This window comes from Apodemus sylvaticus, chromosome 1 (assembly GCF_947179515.1).
Source record: "Apodemus sylvaticus chromosome 1, mApoSyl1.1, whole genome shotgun sequence".
Classification (NCBI taxonomy): domain Eukaryota; kingdom Metazoa; phylum Chordata; class Mammalia; order Rodentia; family Muridae; genus Apodemus; species Apodemus sylvaticus.
Genome location: NC_067472.1, coordinates 205,312,319 through 205,333,883, shown reverse-complemented (window position 1 = coordinate 205,333,883; position 21,565 = coordinate 205,312,319).

Below are 21,565 nucleotides of genomic sequence, written 5' to 3'. Positions count from 1 at the left end.
AGACTGGATGTCTGGGCAACTGAACTCTTACATTGCATGTAATCTGGGACTCTGAATAGACTTCAAAGCCCAAGCTGAAGACCATAAATCTTAAGGAAAAGGGAGGATCCACTGGAGAGAATACAGCAAGGTTCTATTAGCTACTATTGATTATGATGAAAGAAATCCAGTCTCAGGTGTGAGAAATCCACTATGTACTTTTATTTGGGGAAGCCTAAAGCTACATAAACAATATAAGCTAGTACTAATTCTCTTGGTTACAGACCAGAAGTAGATGGTAAGACCCTACTGTTTAAGACATCACTGTTCAGTCTTGGCAGATAGAGAAATGATCTGAGACTGGCAAACTTCTTCCCTGCTGCCTAGCATTCTCTGTGCAGTATGGTGCTATGCATAGTGTTGGGAGAAAAGTCATTTCTGACAAGCAGTGGATTCTTTTTGCTATAATGCTGACCTGATAGGAAGGATATGCCTATAGATGCAATCGTGGAACTATTGGTATAATAATAATCAACAATTTCTGGTTGAATTTTTGGCCATTTCACAGGATGAAATCCATGCCTGAAGCTCTAAATCTCATCCTTTTCTTATTTTGAGCTTTAATACATTTTATTTTTTATTGAATATATTCATTTATATTTCAAATATTATACACCTTCCTGATTTCCCCCTCCTGGAAAACCCCCAACCCTTCCTCCCAACCCCTGCCTCCAAGAATATGCTCCTCCACCAAACCACTCCCACCACCCCCACACTTGATTTCCCCACACTGGGGCCTCTATTGAGCTTTCAAAGGACCAAGGACCTCTCCTGCCACTGATGACCAACAAGGCATTCTTCTGCCACATTTTTGGCTGGAGCCATGTGTACTCCTGGGTTTATGGCTTAGACTCTGGGAGCCCTGGGGTGTGTGGTTGACCAAATCGTCATTCTGCCCATGGGGCTGCAACCCTACCCCACTTCCTCCAGTTCACCCTCCACCTCCTCCATTGTGAACTTCATGCTCAGTCCAATGGATAGCTGCTAGTTTTATCATCTGTATCTGTCAGGGCCCCTCTAGAGACAAGCATAACAGGCTCTAAATTTCATCCTAATCCCATACATTGACCAAGAGGAAACAAACAAATGCTATTTTGGACATGTGAGTCTCCTTCCTGAATGTGGTTATGTCCATAGATTAGTGCTACTTTTCCCATTGGTCACAGAAACTCCTTTTGCATCTGTTAATTTATAGACTAATTTACTCCTTATATTGTAGAGACTAAATGTTGAGTGTTTGATCCCATATAAGTAATTTATAGAACACAGATAAACACCAGACCTCACCACTCAGAAGGCATGGCGTAACATAACCCAGAAACAGTATAATAGATGGAGGGTGGGGAGTATTGCTGTGTTAACCTCTGTTCTGGACAGGACAAGCAATTGCATGCATAAAAGCCCAGCAGCTGTGTTTACTTCCACTCCAGCATTAAAACGTAAAGGCTTTTCAGTATTCTATCATGCATATGAAAGAAGCTCCTGCTCTAGCCTTAGCAGACGAGCTATTAATAGCAACTGTTTGGGGGTATGAGGTGGGATTTTGCCCAGAATTTATAGGATGTCACAAGAAGATGTACAATACACCCTGATTAAACAAGGCAGGTTTTTTAAATGATACAGGCCCCTTGGCTTCTAGGAAGCCAGACAAGAAGAGTTTGATCTTGGGATCCCACATGATAGTAGGAAATACCTGATGCCTGAAAGTGCTCCTTAACTCCAGAGAACATCTAGCATAGGTGTTTCTCAGGATAGAAACACACAGTAAACACATATAGAGAAACAAACACTCATGTACAGAGAGGAGGAGAGAGAGGGAGGGGGAGAGAGAAAGAGAGAGGGAGAGAGAGAGAGAGAGAGAGAGAGAGAGAGAGAGAGAGAGATGTGCATTTCTTTTTTTATATTTTTATTTTTTTATTCTTTGTTTACATTGCAAATGATTTCCCCTTTCCAAGATCCCCCCTCCCCATATGTCCCATAAACCTTCTTCTCTCCACCCATTCTCCAATCACCTCCCACCTTTTTCTCTGTCCTGATACTCCCCTCCAATGCTAGATCAATCCTTTGCATAGGGCCCTCTCCATACTTTTTCATGGGAGTCATTTGTTATGCTATTTGTGCCTTGGGTATTCAGAGCTTCTGGGCTAATTAATATCCACTTATCAGAGATTGCATTCCATGTGTATTCTTTCGTGACTGGGTTACCTCACTTAGGATGATATTTTCAAGATCAAACCATAGTAGGAGAGACTTTCCTCTTTTTTTAATTGGGGAAGCATGCAAGAGGGCAGCGAGGACTAAATGTCATCAAGATACATTGTAGATCACTCTCACATGGAAATCTGTTAGTGCATAGCCTTATTTACTCTCTGAGTGTTGCAAACAAGTGCTGAGTCAATGTGAAAGGATAAATGTCAAAGTTTCCAGCCATAGTACCCAAAAAGTCTTTAATCACAGCACCTGGGAGGCAGGAACAGATTTTTTTCTAAGTTCTCTGTCAGCCTGGACAACATAAGTACTATCGGGACTTCAGGACAGACATTGTTTCACACAGAAATCCAGTCACAAGGAAAAAGATGGGAGAAGGAAAAGGTGGAAAGGAGAGAAAAGAGAAATAAATAACCAGGACAAGGTTGTCCACCATCACCTGCCAATCCTATTTCCCGACAGTCAGGCCTCTCATTTAACGTGCTTTTGGGAAACAGGAATAGGCACAAGACTCGAGAGTTTGAATCAAAGTTAACTTTTACTATAGAATTAAAATAACTTTTTAAAGAAACTAGGAATCTCTTTGAGCATTCAATTATGTAAATAAAAGAAGGGATTCTGTGAAATTTTAGGGAAACATCAATGTGTTCTGATTAGCTTCACTTGTGCACAGGGCCAAAGTCAGAGGCTTTGAAGAGAATAGTTGTCCACCCTCAGGTCATAGTGAGCTTCTTTCTGCCAGTCTGTCAGCAACAGTGAGTTTGTCGTGTCATCCCTTGTTCACGACAGTAACTTTGTGTGAGGTAGACACAAACTCTATCCTCAGTGGACAAGTCATTAACAATTCATGGAAATCACATGCTGTAGGAAACACGTTCAGGCAAGGTCTTTACTGTCTCTAGGCCAGATAGATTTTCCTGGTATATTATGGTGTGTTTTGTGGCTAGATTGGTCAGTCAGGAATATGACCATCAGGACAACTTGGTTGCAGGACTGGACAAACTGGAGCAAGTGACATGGCATATGAGGAGTGGAGAAAGTCTTCCTTTTCCTATATATTTTATATAAATGTAACAACTTCCACAGGGCTGTAGTAATCTCCTCTTGTCTTCCAGGGTTTGAGAGGTGGTCACTGTGTTACCAAAGTTCTTTTCACACCTATGATGAACTGCAAATTCAATATGCAGTGAAAATCAAAGTACAACTGTCACTACTTTAATGGTATAAGCCTCAATTGGCATCCACAAAAGTGCTTCTGGGAGCCTAGCAGAAACACTAGCATCTTTTCCTGGAAATACATCTTTTTCAGTTTCCCATGATGGGGTACCAGACTCTAATGAAGAGTGTCATGTGGAGAAACATCATATTATGCAGTTTGTATTAGAAACTGAATATTGGTGTAGACTCATCTCAGATGAAAGTCAACCCAAAAGAAAGTAAGTTTCTCTTGAGTCAGAAAATTCTCTTAATTATTCAAAAATCAATTTGTTATTCAGGGTAACATTTTGAGTAGTTGAAAAATATAGACCAATATCTGGGACCATTGAGATATGTCTCTTTGGCAGTAGGTTATTGTTGGAATTGCAATCTGTCCCATATTGACCCTGCATCAGGTAAGGCAGACTAGATTTGGGTGCACTGGAGCCTTACACGCATACTGGTGCATGGTCAAAAATTTTGTCTTAAGCTCTTAATAAATATGCTATATAAAATAATTAATTTCTAATTGCTATGAACTCGTCATATACTATTCTATCTTTAAATAAAACTTATATAGACTATATTTATATATAAAACTATATATATAAAACTATATATAACTATATATATAACTATATATATAACTGTATAATTATATAACTATATAACTATAACTATATTATATATACACACACACATACACACACACACACACACACACACACACACACACACACACACATATATATATATATATATATATATATATATATATATATATATATATATATATATATATATTTCCTTCTGGGCACTGTATATGATAATAGTATGCCTTCCATTCACACCAGTGCACATAATGACATAGATACAATATGCATGACATAGAAACAACATGCATAACACCCATTGAACAGATATTTACACTACACTACATACATATATATAATACATTCACATATATAAAACACACAGAGACATATATAGGTGCATGTGCAGACACACACAAACATACTTAAACTTTCACACACAACAGAAGGTAAGTGAGATTTGATACATCTCAAATATGTGACAGTTACCTTGATGTTCCAGATGGTGACATGACTGCAGTCCTGCAATTGGAGAAAAGGAAATGTTGATAAGTCATGAAATACTCCCATTTTGAAATAACTTATACATTTTATATTATACTAAAGGATAGTCTCATGTGATCTAGGCTACACCATATATCCTAGAGAGCACAGAAGGATCTTGGAATTATCCTCCTGACACCTGCTCTCCAGTGCTGTGTTAAAGGCAAGCAGCACCTTGGCAGATTCCAGAAGTGCTGGGAACTAGATCCAGGGCCTAAAGCTTGAAAAACAAGCACTCTCCCTACTGAGCCCTGTCCCCAACCTCTAATATAAAAAGCTCACTGTAGGGCAATAGTTCTCAGCCTAGAGAGTGTGATTGCAGTGTTGGTGGCAGCTATGGGAAAGGGTCTAGGGACCAGTCAGTACTCCTACATAGTTCTCAGAGTCAGTGTGTCACGACCACGTACCTTGGCACATTTTATCCAGAGTCACTTGCAAAATATTGCTTTATTACAAGGACCAGTAAGTGCAGTGTCATATTGGAGTCATGATATAAATCATGTAGTAAAAGTTACCTAATAATTTTTGAGGGATGCTCAAATATGGCATACAGAAACGCAAGGATTAATCAGTCTAACACAGTTTGTCTATGTAGGGTCAGATAGCTTCTTACTCATGATTCACCTGCTATAGCTGCCCTGCTGCTGGCATTACAGGTATGCTTTACATTGGCCAGAACTAGAAAGGGTCTTTACAACAGAGAACATTTGGATTGGAGTTCTAGGCATTTTTATAATCGTGCAATCTCTTTCAACATCCCAGTACCTAAACATTATTGTCTCCCAAGATAGGGCTATTTAGTTTAGATCAGACCTGCAAGAAAAGTCTTTCTCACATTCAACTGAAAATCATTCTCTGCTTTTGATCCATGAGAGTACACAAAGGGAATCTGGGGAAATCTTACAGTGTGTAACAGTATCCACTGATCGTGCAGGGAAGCAGGCACTTCACAATAACCTGACTCCAGATCTAGGGCATCTGCCAAACTCTTCTCACCACAACAGGTACTGAAACCACAGATAAAGGCATAAACTAAAAATAGTATCTGTTTTCACATGTCTACACAATGATGCTACAGAAGGAAGATAATATATGTGTCTTATAAAAGATCTTAAATTTTATTAGGTCTCAGTATTTTTGATAAGGAGCATAATGCAAAATGTATACACATATACATTCATATGTATATAGAAACACACATACACACACACACACACACACACACACACACAGAGAGAGAGAGAGAGAGAGAGAGAGAGAGAGAGAGAGAGAGAGAGAGAGAGAGAGACTGATATAGGATCTTAGATTACTTTGGATCTCTATGACTGAATTTCTGGTTCTTATCTATTTCATGGGACACATTTTGGTCCTTTCCCTATGTTGCTGCATCTCCTCTGAATCTATACTCAATGGAAGAGTCCTGGCTGATATGCAGTAAAGAGTTAAAATCTTACTATCTGGGTCTGATCTGACACGCAGAGATCTGATCATACTAAGTGTGAGATCACAGACCACAACATAGGAGAAGAAACCACCTCCCTAGATGGTGAGAACCATATACTTCTAGACAAAATTCCAGAACAAGATTTGCATAATTTACCTTTTGTGCAAGTTTGTCCTTTGCATACAGATCTCTGACTGAAAGTTTGTAACTGACATTGATAAAGAACAAAGTATCAGGGAATAAGCATTAAATAAGCTAATGAGTTTCATACATTTTTCTTTTCCTCATGTTACTGGGGATGGAATTCAGAGCCTCAAGCATACTGCTCTCACACTCTGACTCTGAGGTACACACACGTCCTCTTTCCTTAATCTTATCCTGAGAGTATTAGTATCTGCAGATATCAGGATTATGGGACAGAAAGGAATAGCATCTCAGAGACAGTGAATGATCAGATTTCAAACATGAGAAAACGTACATTCACTAATCCCAGAATCATAGATATTTGGTTACTATGGATTTCTAAGAAGGGGGTGATGAAGCTGAACTGCCAGGAGGGTAAGGAAAAAATGATAAAACCAATGAGCACTGTGTCCTGACTGAAAACACGGCCTTGATTACTTGTACAAAGATACATACACAGAAGAGAGCTGTGTCCTGTCTGTGGGCGTGGAACCCTCTCCGTAGATAATTTGATATTTATTTTCATCCAGTAGGTACCAGTGTGAAAATTCCAATTCTGAAATGAGAAAAGGCAGACTCACAGTTGCACACATTTGCCTCCAAGTCCAAGTTTCCTGTCTTTCATCTCCACCTTTCTCTCCACCTTCCTCCTTTCATTCAATTTTCCATTCCTCATTCCTCTTCTCTTCTTTCTCATATGTCTCTCCCTATCTCTCCCTTTTCTCTTTCCCTTCTTACCTCTCTCTCTTTTCCTCCCAACTCTCGTCTCATCTTCTCTGCAAAATGTTGCCATTCTCTTTTAGAAACTGCGAACTTATCTTCCTTTTGCAATTCATCATTGTCATCTTTGTCCTCATTCTAGACCTTGTCATCCCTGTCCAATCTTAATTGCCCTCTAGTTTCTTATTTTTGTCCTTTCTTTCCTTTGATTTCTTTCCCCTTCTCTTCCATCTACATTCTCTCTCTCTCTCTCTCTCTCTCTCTCTCTCTCTCTCTCTCTCTCTCTCTCTCTCTCTCTCTCTTCCTTCCTTGTTTTCTTTCTATCGATATTCATTTTCCTTCTATTTTTCATACTCCTCCTTCTCCTAATCTTCTCAATGTCCTCCACTCTGTCCTCAGTGTCCTCCTTCTCTTTCCCCTGTGTGTATATAAATTCTCTGTCTCACTGTCTCTGGATCCCTTTCTTGCACAATGAATTCTTGCCCATTGATTGTGAGGAACACGGGACAATAATATAAAACTGGGGTTAGCTTGTTTCTTTAGGACATCAAGTGACAAAACATATTATAAAAGAAATCATATTCATTGCTTACCCAACACTACCTTGCCTGAAGAATTCAGAAGAATACAGCGTTGGGAAGGAAGAGACATGGAACTCCCATATAGTGTTCCCTGTTGAATTTCTTCAATCTCTGCCTCTTAAAGTTACTTCTTTTTTTTTTTTTATATTACTATTTTAAGATTATAGCTGTAGCAATAAGAGAAGTGCGTGCATTGTTCTGTGGTCATATCTGCAATGGTTTGCATTCATTCTGATTCCAGCACATTACAATTTTTCATTATTCCTTTCTTTTTTTTTCTTTTTTTTTCTTTTTTTTTTCTTTTGAACTTTTTTTTATTTTTTTTTTTATTCGATATAATTTATTTACATTTCAAATGATTTCCCCTTTTCTAGCCCCCCCCACTCCCCGAAAGTCCCGTAAGCCCCCTTCTCTTCCCCTGTCCTCCCTCCCTTGGTGATCCCTTGGTGATCATTAGAATATGCACATAAAAGGAAGACTTTCATAGCAATCAGTCAAGACATTCTGTACAAAGACAGTTTTTAAATAGTTTTGAGACATTGGTGATTTTGTACTTGTAAATTCCAGACTTGAATCTCACATACTTACTGTTTATACTTGGGGGTACACACCACAGCAATGGATTCAGGGAGCACCATTTGATATCCAAAATGTGTGTGCAGTTCTGCACTTGACCAGAAGGCTCTCTGGGTTGGATTGGCATGAGAAGACAAAAGAAGCAAAGAATTCTAAGTTAGCCCAGCCAGCTATGCTTGATTCACCAAGGAAGGGAGGCACAAGGAGCATTAACAATCTGTTCTCTCCTGTGATTTCCAAAATCCTTTAATGTAGACTGCCATCTGTCATGTGCAGCAGTAATGTGGAACCATCTTCTTTGTCCTCCTAATTCATAATGTTCAAAATGTACTGCATTTTTCTCACTTAGTGCCTTAGTGTTTTCATTCTTGTGAATCAACATTATGGTCAATCCAACACTTATAAAGGACAACATTTAATTGGGGCTGGCTTACAGGTACTGAGGTTCAGTCTGTTATCGTCAAAGCAGAAAGTATGACTGCATTCAGGCAAACATGGTGCCTGGTGAGCATAGAGTTCTACATCTTGTTTGAAAGGCAAAAAGGAGAAAAATGACTCCTCCTCTCTCAAGGAGGACCTCAAAGTTCATGCGCAAAGAGACACTTCCTCCAACAATGCCAATGCTAATCCATCAAGGCCATACCCCACAATACCCTGCCTGGGACAGGAGTATTCCAACCACTACACTTACTTTTAGCTTATCCCTCAGTTAGGACAAGGCCCTTTTGGTTATCCATGCTTAGTTAAACCTGATGTCTAGACAGTAACTATTCCAAGTTTTGTCTTCACTTCTAACCCATCTCTGCTTCCTTCCTGACAACAGCAGACTGATTGCTTCATCGATATTTCTGATGACTTCTTCAACAATCTCTTTGAGAATGCAGCTGTTTTTATTGTATCCTGCCCCTGAGACCCATGGGATTTCTCCCTATGTGACAAGGAGCTACTTCTGTCCTTCTGATGTGGTATAGTATTACTGTCATATGATCATACTATGTCTTTTTCCATTACTTTTCTTCTTCCTTCACTGGGTCTCCATATGTAAAAACCCACCAAACAATTGCTTGCATGAATGGTGATAAATCTTGCAGATGTTAAGCCCTGCAAGCCAGTTGTAAAAGTTACATTTCTACCCATTGCAATTGAATCACTCTTAGAATGGAAGCGGTGCACATGTAAAATGGAGGAAGACATGGTGAGAGCAAGAGAGGTTTCATTCCTCGAGGGAGAGAGTGAGAAATTTCGAGCAGGCTTCTAGCAGATTCTCGTTTCTTTCTCTAAGTTGTGTATGAACACAGAGGCTTCCCACATGAGCCATTAAACAACTGTGTTTATGTATGTATACTCACACCTAAGCTATCATTTAAAACATCAAGCTTTTGGAAATCTAAAGTGAAATTAATGAAAAAGTAAAAAATTAAAAAAAAAAACAATAAACAAGAAGAAACCATGTCCAAACTATTTCACAGCTCCTACATGCCAGTAATCTGCTAACCCATTCCCAAAGAGCAGCCTCCTCTTCAAATTCCCCTAGATTCTAGGGCCTAGATGCCAGCTTCAGTATGACAGTTATAACAGAATCCACAATGGCCAATTTCTCATCAAGTGACTTTTGTTTTGAGGCACAATATTACTGTTCACTCAACGTGGCACCAAATTCACCAACTTGCACTCTATCCTCCTGAATGCTGGGGGGTCCAGGAGAGTGACAGTATAACCAGATTTTATGACATTACTGGACATTGCAGTATCTGCCTTCCATGGTTTAAAATACATTAAGTCAATATCCCCAGAACTCCAGCAGGGTCCATCCTGAATTCCTGCTTCCTGTGTCCCCATCCTATGGCTTCTGTGAACCTCATATCCAGTGCCCTTTCAGCCTTGTTGTTCCTTCATCCCCACTGTGGTCCCTGATTTCCTCATTAGACATTCACCTAAGCTGCTAGGAATTGTTTCTCTTGCAGCCAGTTCTCCATATTTACCGAGTTCATGAGCCGCCTGCATGTTTAAGTGCCTCAGGTCCCTCTCTAGCCTTCTCACTTCATTCTCCCAATGTTGATGTAGTTGTAATATCTCACATGTGCCTTCAATTACAAACTTTATAACTACATCTCACGTTCAAGTTCTGTCCTCTTATACAAATCCTACTCATGTTTATGAGATAAACACTGCCCTCACCATGATTCTAACTGGAATCCTGCCCTGTCTCAGACTCCTCAAACTTTATCCCTATTACCTGGATATCTGAATTCCCCTGATCACTCCTCCACACACACACAAGACTATCACCCCCTTATCATCATTCCATGGTATCAGCTCCCAAACCTCACCTGGCTTTCCCTAACCAAGCAGCTTTGCAGCTCCTTCATTTTAACTTCTAGAGTATGGCTTTGAGCACACCATAATTTTGCTCAGAATAGTCCACAATGTTTTCCCTCTACTCAAAATCACCACTACTTTTTCAGTCCATCCAAGACAATGGATGCCATGGTTCTGATGGCTGATATCAACACATATCAGGCATTCTTTTCCAATACAAACCATAAATGCCAGCCAACGGAAATGCTCACTGATACAGGAGGTCAGTGTATCAATCTCCAATACTATCCCCCTCCCCTATAAACTGTTTTGGACTCCTCTTCCTAAGTTATCATAAGTTGCCTTACGTGTGACAGTTCTTCCTCTGCAACCCACACTGGCCTATATTTTTCTCCGGCAGTATATTGTGCTTTTTGCCTCATGTGCCTTACTCATTTTCTCTGTAATCTCCCTTTTGAGTCCCAAGACACAAAAGGCCAAATTTCAATTGGACATATTATATTATTGAAGTAGGCAGAGCAGTAAGAATAGATGCAATTGGACTGAAGAACACGAAGTCACAGGAGACTGCCTCACACATCAGCACTTCCCAAGGTCTGACTCCAAGATCTTACAAAACCTAAGAGCAAACCACCTCGTTGTGGCTTATATTTAGCAAGTTACAAGAATTTCAATTGTTTTGTGAGCAGCAGTCTGAAAATGAGAGACTCATCCAAAGGACTCTCTAGGCAAATTAGTGTGTTCCCTTGAAAATCAAGAGATGTATGCTCTGCATGTGCAAATACTTCAAAACCTAGCTTGTAGGATGTCTTTGGTTGGGCACAAATGAAGTACTTCATAAATACAAAACATAATCATTAGAAAGGACACTCTTGGCATACTTAAGTTTCATTTTTACATCTTTTAGGTATGTTGTCTCTACAGACTGTTTTAATACATCCTGGCAAGCAACCGTTTTCCATGCAGATTCATATCAAGTTGGAACATTGAAGAATTACTCCAAGTAAGACATAAAATACAAGGAGCTGTAAAAGTACTAGGAAATGCTCCTTTAACTCGAACTGCTCACTATTGACTGTATATGGTCAGTGAAGAAGATCTGGAATGGATTGACTCTGTGCAGAGCACTATTTAGGCTGGCTGTTCCTAAGAGAGAGACAAGAGGTCCCCTCAGTTACCGAGTTCCATTTGCTTACATGAATCCAGCCTAATGTAAGAAGACCCAGTTCTTCTTATATGAGGATCTGATACTCCTCATTTTGTGCATAGCAAAAATCTTGGGCTCCTTTCTAGAGAGGAATGATAATGTAGGTATTACAACTCTTGGAGGACTCAGACCCATCTTCTCACACACACATGACCCAGACCACACCAGTGCATACATCTCATTGTTCCTACTCTCTTTGTTGTTTTGGGTGCTATTGTGCTTTGTTGAGATACAGTAAAAAGGAAAATATGTTGAGTGGAACTGGAGATATTCATCCTGACACCTCCTGGTCCTAGGCTCTTTCCTGTAGCAGTCAGCAGGTCTGCTCAGGCATCCTGAGGTGTCTTGATAATTTATACTCCAAAGCTTACCAGAATAGGTACGAAGTCAAGGACACAAAAGCAGTTTCCTTTTCTCTTTGCAACTAGGCACCATGTCTCTATTCCTGATTTATGCCTCCCTGGCTGCCTTATGCTTTCGGGCTGCCTTCTTTATCCTTTAGGTAATATGGCACTCAGACTGTGGAGCTGATTTGAGTTTGTAGGAAGCCTTCAGCCTCATTATGTGAGTGACTAGAATCACTGGCTCTAGCCTTCAACTACAATGAAAATTTCTAATTATAGTGTTCATTTCCATGGACTCTGAAAAGCAACCACATACAGTCATCAAATTCAAGATGGCCAGTCCTTGTCACACATAGTTCCCCCTGGAGGGTGATGTGTGTGGATATATACACTAGATATGTTCCCTGGCAGTTATGTAAAATCAAGGGGAAAGAAATGGCCCCAGATCAGGAGAAGTGTTCATATCTTTTCCAAGGCTCCACATAATACCCCACATTTCCCGATTCTTTTCTTAGTGTTCTGCCTTCCTGAGGGGAGGAATTTCTCACATAAATCCTGAGGGAGGACCAGCAGGTTGAGGTCTCTTCTGAACTATAATGAAAAATTTAGAAAAGTCTGAGGTGACAGGGCCTGGTATCTCTGAGCAGTACTCAGTCTGGCAGCCTGGGAGAGAAATTCAAAGTCATTGGGATTCTTTCCTTCATTCTGCTCCTCATCATGGGCAGGAAATATTACTCTGAGTTCTGGTGTCTGGGAGATGGGGCCTTGGACTTTACTGTCAGCTTAAGCGGATAGAGCAATATATTTGGTTGTGAATCTGGGCTGACTATAAAATATCTATGTGTGTGGAGGGATTCATTGGACAAAGTCTTCTAACTGAGGTATGGACCATATATCTCCAGGGATCTAAACTGTAAGAGAATAGGAAACTTCTGCTGTGTTTCCCCAGGCAGAGATATGTCTTCTCTATTCTTAGTTCATATCTCCAGATATTTTGGCCTCTGGATTCTAAGATCTGGACATGTATTTTCCTGTGTCCTGCTGGGATTTTCCTTAGGCACAGTCTCACACAAGTGACTTACAAGTCTGTGACTTCCAGACATAGAGTCAAACTGCAAGTATTTCATAGAGTCCTCCTTTAAGAAGCCAGCTGTGGGCATGCTCAATCATATGGAGCATTTACACTAGAGCTGTGAGCCTATGAGAAACCCCATCAGGTATTAAGAGGCTGCACACAGCAGAAAGCCAGTCTATTCTCAAGATCAGACCATCAGGGTATATCCACAATAGTACAGTATTGTAGGGAAACAGAGACCCTTGTGGCCTCAGAACTGCAAGGCAAGCTCAGAATTTTTCTTTCTTACCATCAGCTCACAGACACATCCAGAAGTATTGCTATGTCTGCACAAGCTGACAAGACAGATTGTCAGGACTGAAAAAGGCAACACTCATCACAGGAGGTTCTGTTACCAGAGGATACTAAGTTGATCCCTGATAGCAAAATATTGAACACATGGCTGGAGATTGAGTATTCTCTGTGGGGTCCAGTGCTCCAGACTTGAGACACCTGTCCAGCATCTCTGCCTTACCTTACTTATGAGCTTCAGTTGAACTCCTGTGTGACTGATCCAGAAGAAATTGGAACCACTTCTACACAAGGCTTGTCCAAGTCAGAAACCTGTGGTAACTCACCTGGCCTTTCCAAGGTGCGTGTTTCTGCAGCCTCTTTGGAAGCTGGTGATGTGGCTGGGGCTGCTTCTTCACAGGATTCCTTTCCTGAAGACACCACTGGTGGGCTGAGGGTCCTTGTTGTTACTAAAGAAGGCTGAACTTTCTTTGATGCTAATGCTGCTTCAGAGCCCACCTCCCCAAAGTTGTTTCCTTCAGAACAATACATTTTTCCAAATGGCTAGGAAGCCCATTTGAAAAATCCTGATGTTACTAGAATGTTTCTTATCTCCTCCCAGACGATGCTTTTTGGGCAAGTTCCTCTTTATTCTTCTTCTGTAGGAAGGGAAAATCATTTAGGCCGCTGCTTCAAACCTTGGAAGCAAATTCTTGTCAGCCAAGATATTAACCAAATGTAGTTCTGTTAAAGTCTGACATCACAGTGTAGGGCCTGTATCCCTGGTGTGTTGAAAATCCATTCTTCTACTTTACTCATTTCCTGTTTTCAGTAAGCTAGGTCTAAGTCTTCTCAGTATGCCACTCCATTGTGTGTGTGTGTGTGTGTGTGTGTGTATTTGTGTGGTTGCTTCATATGCACATTGCATGTGGAGCACTTTTATTAAATAACACACTCCACTGAGACAGCACAAGAGAGTCCTGGAAACAGACTGAGTAGGTGACAGAGAGTTCTCCTGTCTCCATGCTTCTCATACTGACTTTCTTTGCCAAGTAGCTTAGATGTTCTTCCAAGTATTCCTTTAGTAATTCCTTTTTCAGCTCCTCATCTCTCCTAAAAACTTGTTTTGTCCTCTGCAATACCAAACCAAAATGGATAATTAAAACAGTTCTGATGTCAGCAAAAAGACAAAGGAAATAAGTTGGCAGGGGCAGCAGTATCTCAGGCATGACTTGAACCCCATTCCCTCCCACCCCGTCCTCTGTACTGAAATCCTGAAGGAATATTTCCTTCATTCAATCTAGTGTCTTCATCTGTGGCTTTTCTGTGAGTAGCCTTGTACTACTCTGTAGATTTTTGGTCCCCCACATTGAGAATGAAAATGTACCTTGAAGATATTTGATCTTCTAAAATTCTCTAAAATCTCTTGGTACTTTATTTCTGTGGGGATTTTTTCCACATCGAGTCTTAACAGAATAGTGCAGAGAGAAAGCTGTGCAGAGAAAATTAAAATTATATGTCTAAATGAGGACCTAAGGAAATCTGGCCTCTGTATACTTGGTTTCACATGTTTCTCATATTTAAAAAGGCACACGCTGACATCCCACATCCATTTCCATACCTTGGCCTGGAAAGAGAATATCCACAGTCTTCCATTAAAATGGCACATTCAGCAAACATTCAACTGTCAATGGGCATTGCTAAAGTGGCCTAGTGCCACTCTCACCTCAGCACTCAAGAGGAACCAGATGGACCCACAGAAATTTGAGGAAACTGGTTGTCCTCATAAATTTGAAACTAGAAAATAAAGACAGTGTTCACAGTCTTCCATTCCCAATCACAATATGAATCTTTGTCCACATAGAAGTTTTGTATATTGCTTACCAGGAGTGCACAACCTCATCAGATGTCATTAGGTAATGACACTAGATACCGAGGGTGATTAGTTCCTGGAAGTGCTGTGCTGTTGGCACCTAGTCAGATGCTACACCGAAAGATGCTGGTGAACTGCTTCAACCCTCAGGTCTGTCAAGATTCAAAACAGATTCACAACCCTGCCAGAAACTCTGCTTAAGAAGAGGATATGCCCATAAACTCAGACTAGGAAACCTGATGTCTGGGAAATTATATGACTCCTTAGTAAGAGTGATTTATTTTTGGAAAAGAAAAGCAATAATGGGAGATTTACTATGATCTCAAGGGAATGCCTTTATTTTGCTGGAAATCACTAGTGGAAACCCAAAAGAAACTTTGTTCTAGGAGTTATAAAACAAGGATAATGCAAACTGTGGAACCTGAGCTCATCTGTAAACCTGAGCTTTATCTTTGTAGACAGGAAGTGTTATATCTGCTCATCACACAGTCTTCAGAAGGTCAATGAAATCATATCCATAAAACACCTCCCCAGTGTCTGAGCTCCTCAGAGTCACGTGTATCTCCTTATATTCTGTTTCACCATTCAGGGCCTCTTATGGTTGGTGAGACTTTTCTACCATCCCCTTACTATAGGTAAAGCACACTTGTCATTGAGGCTGTAATAGTTATTTCCTGGTGACAGCTCTGCTTTCTACTTTTTATTCTGCCTACCCAATATGATGACCATTTTGAAAAAAGCCTAACTGTGCTTAACCACACTGACCCCAAGTAGTCCACAATCCTCTGGTGACTGTGGAGCTTTAGGAAGCCCTACTTCTCTCCCATGGAATTCACTGAGCTTGGCCACCCATCAGAGACATGCCAGTGACTTCTTGAGAGGAGATTTGGAAATCAAAATACCTACCAGGTCAGATACATCCTGTTTTCTGGTCCCCTTTTTCTTCCACTATGATCTGGATCATGTGTGCACAGGTTCAAGAACTATGTCTACTACCAATAATATTCCTTATTCATGATACCACCACCTTTGGTCCTCATGTCTTTGAATTGCAAGAAAAAGCTTCTGTGTGAGCTTCCAGAAATCTGATAAAGAGATGGCAGCCTCAAATTCCATAGCTGTCAGCCAAGGAGAGAACCCTTAATAGAACAGCAGGTTGAACAAGGGAAGAGTTCCAGGAAAGTAGTAGAAACCACGGGTTCTCATGTGAGGAATTTGTGATAGCGCACAAAGGTGGCTTCTCCTTGTCCACATTTATCCAGGTCAGCTGCCATTTAGAAGACGGTTTTCCTCAGGCTCATGTAAGAAGCCAACAAAGAATTGTTGTTGATGACAGTGCTCTGCTTTAGCGCACTTAAGATTTGGAATCTCTCTTGTGGAGGTAGACTGACATCATGGTGTCTGAGGATGTTCTAAGACAGAAAAAGAAAGACAGGGAAGATCAAAATCATTGGTCGGGCCTGCTGCCATTCCAGATCTCTAGCGCACGTGCACATGCATGCACGTAAACAGACACACACACAAACACAAACACACACACACAGACACACACAGTTCTGTGCAACTGTATTGCGGCATGTTTGTGTTGGATTCACAGATCTCTTTTGCTAAAGAAATTAGAGTGAATAGAACCTCACATGTGGTGACTGAGTTTTATGAATTTGGTAAATAATCCCACCATTTGGTAAATAATCCCACCATGGGATTTCCTTATAATGGTAAGCAAGTGGTAGACTTGGGATTGGGATGTCTCTCCCCATTAAAAATGTAATGCACAAGAGTTTTTAGGGAATGTTCAACTTTAGGAGCTGTCTTACAAATAGCCTATTTATTGAAATGAGAAACAAAAAACTTTGCATAGCTATGAGTGGATTTGTACACATAGGAGGGTAATGCATTTTCATGACCATGAGGAAGGAAAACTCAGTTTCTGCTCTCTAAGAAGTTCAGAGGAATTGATACGGAAAATGTGGTACATTTACACAATGGAGTACTGCTCAGCTATTAAAAACAATGAATTCATGAAATTCTTAGGCAAATGGTTGGAACTAGAAAATATCACCCTGAGTGAGGTAACCCAATCACAAAAGAAAACACATAGTAATCACTTGCTCATAAGTGGATATTAGCCCCAAAGCTCCCAATACCCAATATACAACTCACAGACCACATGAAGCTCAAGAAGAAGTAATACAAAGTGTGGGTACATTGATCCTTCTTGAAAGGTGGATCAACACACGATGGCTTACAACCAACCAATAGACTGAGCTTAGGTTCCTCAAAGGAGCAGCTAGAGAAATGACCCAAAGAGCTGAAGAGATTTTCAGCTCCACAGGAGGAACAAGTACCAACAAGTATCCCCAGAGCTCCCAAAGACTAAAACACCAAACAAAGAGAACCCATGGCTCCAGCTACTTATGTAGCAGAGGATGGCCATTTCAGACATCAATGAGAGGAGAGGCCATTGCTGCTATGAAGGCTCGATGCCCCAGTGTAGGGGAATGCCAGGTCAGGAAAGTGGGGGGGGAATTGTTGGTAAACGGGGAGGGGAGATGGGATAGGGTGTTTTTGGAGGGGAAACAAGGAAAGGGAATACCATTTGAAATATAAATAAAGGAAATAGCTAATAAAAAATAAACAAAAAACAAAAAAGTTCAGAACCTAATCCTGAAATTCCTCAGTAGGCAATAAAACCTTTGAGTAATCTGAGCACCTTGGACCTCAGCATTGTACATGACTTTCTTGGGTCAGTGTTTGAGCACAGAGTGCAATGCAGGATAAAGAATAACTGATAAGGGCATTGACCTGTGTTATCTAATCCCAGTGGCAATATAAAGAAAAAATGATATCTGACCACTTGGGTGAAAACATTTGAGGATCATTAGTGTAAACACAAAAATAACATTTACATTTTAAATTTGTCTCTCATAATTCCATGTAAATTACCTTCATTTGTAACTGCATTGAGACATACCATATTTGTTGTTCCAGTAGAGAAAGATCCTTTCTTCCCTAGACTCCCTTGGTCTGAGTGCCTAGGTATCACTAGGTTCCCACCTGTCACAAGATAAACAAGAAGCTAGGATATTTATATTATTTAGGAAATAGTGTGTAAATTTATTTACTCATGATATTGTATCTCACTAATGTTTATAATTGATAATTTTCATTTAAAATATTTTTAAAAATGAATATTGAAGTATGAGTACCAGAAATTCTAATTTTGTACTTTTGATACTCTAAGGTGTACCAAGCAATAATTAAAGTGTAACTGAAATATTTTAAATAAATTCTGTTAGTAGATTGGCACATTTTATTACATGTATATTGGAACATTTCATGTCCTTCAGATAATTGTCAGCTCGACCCATTCTATTTCTTGTTTCGTTGAAGCATTGCAGCAATTAACATATATGTTCAAGTATTAGTGTGGAATTACTTTGCCTTTGGGCCAGGAATTGCAGCTAATGGGAATTTCTTCCTGGGATGATTAAATTCCCTGAGTACTCTCTTTGCAAACAAAGTTGAAGAAAGGTATATAATAATAAATAGACTGTTAAATGTTTTGATGGTTTATACACTGTCAAGTTGACTGAAATCATCTAGGAAATCATAGAAGCATATTTCTGATTGTGTCAGAGATTTTCCAGGTGGGATTATCAAATGGCAGGCGTTCCACTCTGAATGTGGGAAGTGTGTGTCCTTTGACCTGGAAGCTGAGGTTGAATAAACAGTAGCAAAGGAGATGGCCACCAGAGGAGTGCACCCCTTCTTCTTTGTTGCCTTTCTGCAAGGCTAAAATGCTGTGCTCCAGCATATTCTACTCCCAGCCATGATGAACAGAATCTTCTGCAGCAACGAGCACTGTTTTTGCTGGCTGACTCCCAAGCTCATGCTTAGTTGCCCAGGACCTCCTTCCAAGGAATGGTGGGCAATGTCCACAGTTGCATGGGTCCTCCCCTATCAATTAACAACCCCTCACAGACATGCCTAAAGACCATTTTCATCTTGGTGATCCATAGTTGCTACACTCTTCTCAGGTGAGGCCAAGATATCACTCAAGGTTAACTGAGATATTCTAATAAGATTATTTAACATGTGCATATTTTATTTCAGTTTTCTTCATATGATGGTCAGCTATGCTCAAACTTCTACCTGACTCCTTGAAACATGACATCAATAAACACATATGTGTGAGTATATTTGTGTATTACTGACTTAAAGTCCTTTCAGTATCATCTATACTGAAAAGTTGTATACCTGGAACAGATTTCATCTTTATTGCTAGTTTCTTCAATAACCACCATATGTGTCTCCAGTCTATATCTCCACTGATCATCAGCAGTCTACTGATATTTTTCACAGATCTAGGGGGAAAATGTAAAATTCCAATTGAAGCTCAAAATACCCTGAAAGTTAAAGTAAATTCAGGGAAAAACATAGTAACTAGAAATGTGCAGCACTGAAAAATAAAAGGGAAGAATTATGAAGTTAGTGGAATATCAGACTCTTTTACACTCTTTAGTTCAGAGGAACTGCACACTCAGAAAGTTGTCCTTTTATTTTTATATGACTCATCAGAAAATTTTATATGATTGCACAAAATCACATTAAGTTATATTTTCCACTCACTTTGTGGCAAATGACACGATTTCTCCTATATACCCATGATTATATACCTATTCAATGATCCCAGGTCCTTGTCCCCTGCTTTCTGCTGGATTTCCCATGGGGAGGGAGTGTGTAACTGAGTCTTCTGGGTTCACTTTCTACATAGTTCTCTTTTACACAGCCTCCTGAATTGTTCAGTTTACGTATTGACAACTCTTCTTGTCTCTTTCATACAGTTGATTTTTTTTACCTTTTTTCCTTAATTGTTTTTAGTTATTTTATTTACATCACAATTGTTATCCTCTTTCCTAGTTTTCCCCTCCAAAACTCCCTATCCTATCTTCTCTCCTCTTGCTCCCCAAACCCTCAACACCCGCTTCCCTGTCCTGCCATTCCCCTACACTGGAGCATCCAGACTTCACAGGAACAAGAGCCTCTCCTTTCACTGGTGTCCAACAAGGCCATCCTCTGCTACATATGGTACTGGAGCCAGGGGTCCCGCCATGTGTATTCGATTGATGGTGGTTTGGTCCCTGAGAGTTCTGGGGTTACTGGGTGGTTCATATTTTTCCTCCTCTGAGGCTATAAACACCTATAGCTTCTTGGGTTCTTTCTCTAGATCCTCCATTAGGGTCCCTGTACTCAGTCCATTGGTTGGCAGTTAGCATCCACTTCTATATTTGTCAGGCACTAGCAGAGCCTCTCAGGGAGCAGCTGTATCAGACTCCTGTCAGCAAGCATTTGTTGGCATCCACAATAGTGTCTGGGTTTAGTAACTGTATGTGGGATGGGCTCCAGGTATGGCAGTCTCTGAATGGCCTTTCCCTTAGTCTCTGCTCCACAATTTGTCTCTGAATCTCATCCCATGGGCATTTTGATCCTCCTTCTAAGAGGATCACAGTATCCACACTTTGGTGTTCCTTCCTCTTGAGCTTCACACTGTCTGTGAATTGTATCTTAGGTATTCCAAGATTCTGGGCTAATATCCACTGATCAAGGAGTGCATTCCATGTGTATTCTCTTGTGATTGCATTATCTCACTCAGGAAGACATTTTCTAGTTTCATCCATTTGCTAACAATTTCATGAATCCATTGCTTTTAATAGCTGAGTAGTACTCCATTGTGTAATTGTACAGTGTTTACTGTTTCCATTCCTCTGTTGAGGGACATCTGGGTTCTTTGTTGCTTCTGGCTATTATGTATTGGCTGCTATGAACATAGTGGAGCATGTGTCCTTATTACATGTTGGAGCATCTTTTAGGTATATGCCCAGTATCTGGGTCCTCAGATAGTGCTATGTTCAATTTTCTGAGGAACTGCCAAACTGAATTCTAGAGTGGTTTTACCAGATTGCAATCCCACCAACAATGGAGGAGTGTTCCTCTTTCTCCACATCCTCACCAGAGTCTGCTGTCACCTGAGTTTTCGATCTTACCCATTCAAACTGGTGTGAGGTTGAATCTCAGGGTTGTTTAGATTTTCATTTCGCTGATGATTAAGGATGTTGAACATCTCTCTAGGTGCTTCTCTGCCATTCAGTATTCTTCAGTTGAGAATATTTTGTTTAGCTCTGTACCCAATTTTTATAGAGGAGACATGGAAAGGGGAAAACAGTAGAAATGTAAATAAAGAAAATATCAATAAAAAGAGGAACAAAATATTATTAAATCAATCCTGGTGAAACATGTTCTGCATATAATAAAACTGTATGTTTGCTTTTTATATAAAATCTTAAGTTTACTGATGCCCCCCAATACAAAATACAGCAGGTTTGAAATCTA